The sequence below is a fragment of the Myotis myotis genome, unplaced genomic scaffold, assembly GCF_014108235.1.
Source record: "Myotis myotis isolate mMyoMyo1 unplaced genomic scaffold, mMyoMyo1.p scaffold_m19_p_1, whole genome shotgun sequence".
NCBI classification, from domain to species: domain Eukaryota; kingdom Metazoa; phylum Chordata; class Mammalia; order Chiroptera; family Vespertilionidae; genus Myotis; species Myotis myotis.
This window is the reverse complement of record NW_023416313.1, coordinates 112465695-112472163: the sequence shown is the minus strand read 5'-3', so window position 1 is coordinate 112472163 and position 6469 is coordinate 112465695.

The following is a 6469-nucleotide window of genomic DNA, read 5'->3' as shown; positions in this document are numbered from 1 at the left end:
TTACTTTCTTTTCTAAATTTCACCTGTCTATGCCAGTGGTTTGAATAACCCTATTTGATTATGTTAATTCTTTTTAACTTCAAAAAATGTTCACAGAACCCACATGATAATTGTTCTTTTAGCACCTATTTTAAAAATTCATGATGACCAAAGCAGAGCCTTTAATGTGGCTATATATTTTGCCAATCACACTATACATTTGAAAAATAAATATATGTGTCTCCTGGGATTGGCTTAAGTCATCTTACAGATGTTAGGCTTGGAGATACTTAGTACAACTCATGAATGACAAGGGACCCAAGGTCCAAAGTTTGAGCCCCACTGGTCTGTTGCATTTATTTTCAGTGAGTCAGAGGCCAGTGATTGTCCCTTAACTCTTCAGGTTGGACTATATCCCTCATTAGACTGAATCCTTCCTGAGGAAAAGAACTTTCACTTACATACCTTTGTACATCCACAATGCTAATGGACCAGTCAGTTAAGGACCATTAATCGAGCACTAACAATGTGCAGGACACTGAACTTGAATCTGTGGGAGATACAAAGTGTAAGATCCAGTTGCTTCCCTTGAAAGCCCACAGTGGCTATAGATCCCCCGGCTGCCCAAATTATTCAGATCCCCCGGCTGCCCAAATATTCGCCAGATTGTGGCAGCTTCTCTGGAAGGGTCCCAAATTGATTGTAGTATCCAGAGAAGACACCTCTTTGTTGTGTATCATAGCTAATGCCAGTGGAGAGGACCCCTCCAAAGCTACCCCATCATCTACCCACGTTTATAAGATTCCCACAATCCGTAAAGCAAATGGGTGGATTTGCCTATAAATCTGTGGGCAATAAATTGATTAATGATTTGAGTCTCTGAAAGCCTTGAGAAATATGGAACAATTTATTGGCTAAATTCTACAGGTTATAAGAGTAATTACGGAATTAATTGAATAGACACTAAATGCTATGAAAAGTTGTTAGAGTGTACTGGTGAGCAGGAAAGCTTTGTAGAAGAGAGGTCTGGGTGTGAACATGAAAGATGGTTAGGACTTGGCTGGAAGGTGCTCAGAGAATACCTGAATGAATGCATGCATAAGAATACATCATGGGCCATTTGTTCCCAGATAGGTACAAAGTGAAACCCTCATTCTTCTAATGAATAATATTTTTCCTGAAACACATGAGTCAATTTCTTGAAGGATGTGGTGGATGGAGAGGAGAGGTGCTTTCCCAGTTCCTTCCCCAAGCCACTGAATCCCATAATTACTTAAAATGTGATTCCTGAGGTCCAGGATAATAACTATGAGTAGCAGAGCTGTTACTTGACCTCTAGGTGCTGGACTAGAAGCCTGGTATTCTTTCTACTCTATCTTCTACCCCTGGAATCCCCTCTCTTTTATTGAACTTGTCTAAAACGAGTTTGCCTGAGGCTAACCCTTCCCACCACCTCTTATTCTAATCACAGTGCTAGGCTGACCTTTCTTCACTTGCTATGTAAATGTGCCCTAACTAGAAATTAGAAAGAGCTGGTCCTAGGACAATGCTTCAAAGAGACCCATTGTGACAAAACCATCTCAGTAAAAAGAAAAACTGTTAATTACAAAATACAAATCACTGCTTTACGGATTGTGGGAATCTTATAAACGTGGGTAGATGATGGGGTAGCTTTGGAGGGGTCCTCTCCACTGGCATTAGCTATGATACACAACAAAGAGGTGTCTTCTCTGGATACTACAATCAATTTGGGACCCTTCCAGAGAAGCTGCCACAATCTGGCGAATATTTGGGCAGCCGGGGGATCTGAAGAGTGGACGGGTGGGCACTGGGGTACACAGGTATGTCTTCTGACCAAGGATGCTCAAGTCTCAAGAACCTAGAGAGCAAATGCCTTCAAGAAATTATTCCCAAATCCCCTAGAAATCTGTGGGCTGAAGTCAAGCGATTGGTTTAGCCTGCTGGCTAAGAGGTATTGGCCTCTCCTAACGGTGTACTTTTCTTATCTCCGTGGCAACTTTCTTTACCACTCTCAAAGACGCCTGGGTCTTCCCAACAAAGCCTCGCTGGATCCCACATGTCCTCATTTGAGAAAACACCATTACACAGCTTATCATTTAGGTAAACCCGTGATTCTCATATCAGTGGATTGAGCATTTCCTAGTATAGACGATTTACTGCTACAGAAGCAACTTCTGCTCTGCACATTGTTTAATTGAAATATTGAAATACCAAGAAAGAAGAATAAATAAATGTCCCAAGTAATTGTGATCAACTGTGCAAATACAGCAATGCTGTGTTGGTTGCCTTAAGTTTATTTGCTCTCCCATGAATGAAGATTAAGCAGAGGTGTGGTTCAGAAGTGTTCTGAGTGTTTGGACAAGCTGTGCTCTGTGTGAGGATGATGAACTGGCTGTTGACCTTTGTCAATATCACTTGCACTTGATATTTAGTGACATTTAGCCTCTGTGACCCTAGAGTTTGCTGGCCTGTGTTTGTTTCTCCACCCACCCTGTAAAAGCTGCTGTTCGTCAGGCTCTGTCCTAGGCATGAATCACTTTACACACCTCCTGGGCCCTCTTGTCCATTCCTATGGCTAAAATTCTGTGTAAACATGTTGACAACATTTGAGTTCTTATCTTCAGCTCCAGACTGGAATATCCTCCTTGCTGCTGGATGTGCATGCATTATAGGCGACTCTGGCACAACATATGCCAAGCTGAACAAACTTTCTTACCCTTCAAACCTGTTGCTGCTCCTGTGTACCCTTTTAGTAAAAGGCAACATTATTTCACTCAGGTGTGCAAGTTAAAGACCAGGAAGTCATCCGTAACTTTCCACTCCTTCATCTACCACCTCCAAATCAGTCATCAAAGCCTACTGATTATCCCTCCAAAATTTCTAAAATCCAGCTCCTAGTTTCCACCCCACTCTAGTTCATGTGCCAGACCTCTAACCTGGAATACCACGGCCTCTTAAATGGTTTTTAATCATGAAAATATTGTACTTACTAAAAATATATACCTATTAAAAAGAATCCAGCCAGACCTAGGCTGAGGGAGTGTCCTCTGAGTTGATTTTGGTTTGCTCCTGCCAGGGGTGTCAGTGGCTTAAGAACAATTTTTAATACAGATTTCTTGGCTTCAAGGTTCCTAGTCCACACAACTAGTATAGTCTCAACCCCCTCAAATGATGTGAGGCCAGAAATGGGCTTAAAAATCCTTAATGGAGACTTTCTTCTCCCCACCTGAAGCCAGGCTGACTGACACCTTTCCCTGCATTTCTTTGCTGGTGAATGGAGATCTCCCAGTGCATCCTATCATGGAAGAACCAGCTGTCTGATGGTTTTCTAGTTCCAGCTCCCAGGCCTTTGTTTTTCCCTCCAATGTACTTGGTAGCTAGCATACCACTTACTGGTATTTGTCATCATAGAAAAGGCTAGCAAAACTGGAAAATTTGTGATGTAAATAAAGTGCAATCGTGTCTTTTGGTTGGATTTTAGATTCTTCCAAATGTGCTTTACCTTAGTACAAAGTATTGTAAAGCTTCTACTAGTTAAAGCTTCTTATAAAAGCCGCCACACTGATGATATCTAAAAGCACACAAATGAAATATGTAGAGATTTGCACACAAATGAAATATGAAGAGCCTGCTATTCCCTCAGGACCCACCACTCACAGTGCGTGACCTGGGGCTCTGACACACAATACAAGGGATGCCACCTGTGTCAGTCCACATATTAAAGACTAGAAGATGTAATTGTTTTCTTATTTTTTTAAGAAAAAATTAAGTAGAAATAAAAATTTCAATATTTTCTTCCCTTTCCTCAAAGGATTATCTTGTGTACTCTGTGGGGTTCTCACCTCGCTTTGTAGATCACTGCTTTATAGGAGGGTGGTACAGGTTAAGCTGTGTTCCCTTGATTTTGAACTTCCAGCTTCCAGAACTGTGAGGCAATACATTTCTGTTGTTTCTAGCCATGAAACTTGTGGTACTTGTTACACAGCCCTAGGAAGCTAATACAAAAGGGGGTTCAGAGAAAATCAAAGAAAGTTCAGAGAGCAGGAATACCAGTAGAGCAAGGTGACCCAGGAAGTTGGGCAGGTGAGAGCTCAGGAAGGAGGGTGTGGGCAATGGTTTCAAATGCATCTAGGAAAGCAGGAGGATGTGAGCAAAGCTATAGGAATGTGCTTGGGAGGGATGGGAGCTGGGAAAGGAGACACACCTGCTCCGAGGGGTGGGGATACTGAGGAAGTAGAGGAAGATGCACCTGGAAGAGTTGGGTGGGAACAGGCTGTGAAGGGCCCTGAATGCCCATTACATCTGCTCTCTTGGCTTCCCTCTTTGGGCATTCGAATTTCTTCAGTTGCCTTCTGGCTATTGCAACCTTCTCTACACTACTTTACTTAAGATTTTCTTGGACACATGTCTGGCCTTCCAGGCACCTAATCTCCACCACAGTTCCCACCATACCTTTTCCTACACAGGACCAGTCACATTTGCTCTGCCTCAAATGCCTGAAATTCTACCACATTTGAGTCACCACTTTAGTGCCCTATGTATAAAGATTTAATAAGTTGTTAAATAGCTGTTGGCAACAGCTACTTAATAGCATAGCTGTTGGAAAGGTTGGCATTGTAAAAAAAAAACACACACACACAAAAACAACAACAACAAGGAGTAAAAATATATGTCTTAGGAGTCTTCCCTTTTATATGAAAGAGTTGTATATGCATAGAGTTAGATTATGCATAATCCTGTTAGATTAGACATAAGGGAGAACAAGGAAGAGAAACTGACCTGCTCCCAGAGAGGGGAGTCCTAGTTCTCTTGAAGGAATCAGTTATCATCTGTTGTTCCTAAAGAAGAGATTTCTCCTATAGCAGCTCACTTGAAAGAATGGGTATATTCATTTATTTATTCATTAATTCATTCAGTCTCATTCAACAAATATTCCTTAAGCACCTACTACATGCCCTGGGCTAAGTGCTCAGAGGGTGAAGAGCAAAAGTGAAACAGTTTCTACTCTCAGAAAAAGTCTTTTAGGGTATTCAGACCTTTATAATGCAGTATAATAAATATCGATAGGAAAAATGCAAAAGTTTTATATTCTTAATGCTTATTCATCTACATGTCAGTCACTGGATGTGATAGGCAGAATAATGACCTGAACAGATGTCCACATCTTAGTCCTCAGAATCTGTGAATACATTACCTTACATAGCAAAAGGATCTTTGCAGATATGATTAAATTAAGGATCCTGAAATGGAGATGTTGTCCTGGATAGTCTGGGAGGACCGATCTAATTACATACCTTCTTACAACCAGATAACCTTTCCCAGTTGATTTCTGAGTCAGAGGGAGATGTGACTATGGGAGCAAGGTCAGAGAGTTGCAGTGGTGCTGGCTTTGAAGATGGAGGAAGGGGCCACAAGCCAAGAAATGTAGGCAGCTTCTAAGCTGGAAAAAGCAAAGAAACAGACATTCTGCTGACACTTTAATTTTAGCCCAGTGACCTGTGTCAGATTTCTAATTTACAGAGCTGTGTTGTTTTAAGCCACTAAATTTGTGCCAATGTGTTGCAGCAGAGATAGAAAACCAATATATTGGGTTAGCCCTGTGGTAGGCAAACTGTGGCTCGTGAGTCAAATGCGACTCTTTGGCCTTTTGAATGTGGCTCTTCCTAAGCCTTAGGAGTGCCCTAATTAAGTTAATAACAATGTACCTACCTATATAGTTTAAGTTTAAAAAATTTGGCTCTCAAAAGAAATTTCAATTGTTGTACTGTTGTTATTTGGCTCTGTTGACTAATGAGTTTGCTGACCTCTGGGTTAGCCTATAGAGTCAAATAAAACAGGTTCCTGTCCTCAGAAACTCGCAGCTTATTGGGGGAGGGAGACATGTAAACAGTATAATAAAAGTGCAAAGATTGGAGTACATGGAGCTATGTAAATAAAATTTGGAGACATCCTGTCAATCTCTACCATTTAAGAAAAACTTCTCTTGATTTTATTTTCTCCACCAGCTAATGCCCTATTTCATCACTCTCCTTTGCACCCAAACTCCTTCATAGAATTATCATTTATTGTAGTTTCCAATTCTTCTCCCATTTCCTCTTCAAGCCACTGCAGTCAGACTTTTGTCACACTACCGACTCATCAACTTGCCTATGGTCCAGGCCACCAATAACCTCCATGATGCTAAACCCAATGGTGGCTTTTGGTCCCTACATGTATGTACAACTAGTTAGCAGCATTGACACAGCTGACCACGTCCTCCTCCTTGATACACTTTCTTTATTTGGTTCCTGGGACTCCATCCTCACACTTAGCTTTCTTCTTTCACTGGATGCCACTTCTCCAAGCCTGATAACATTGGAGTGCCCCAGAGCTCAGTCTTTAACCCTCTTTTCTTTCTATGTCCTCTTTGGGGACCTCATACAGTCTCATACCAACCACATGCTGATGACCTCCAAGTGTATCTTTCCAT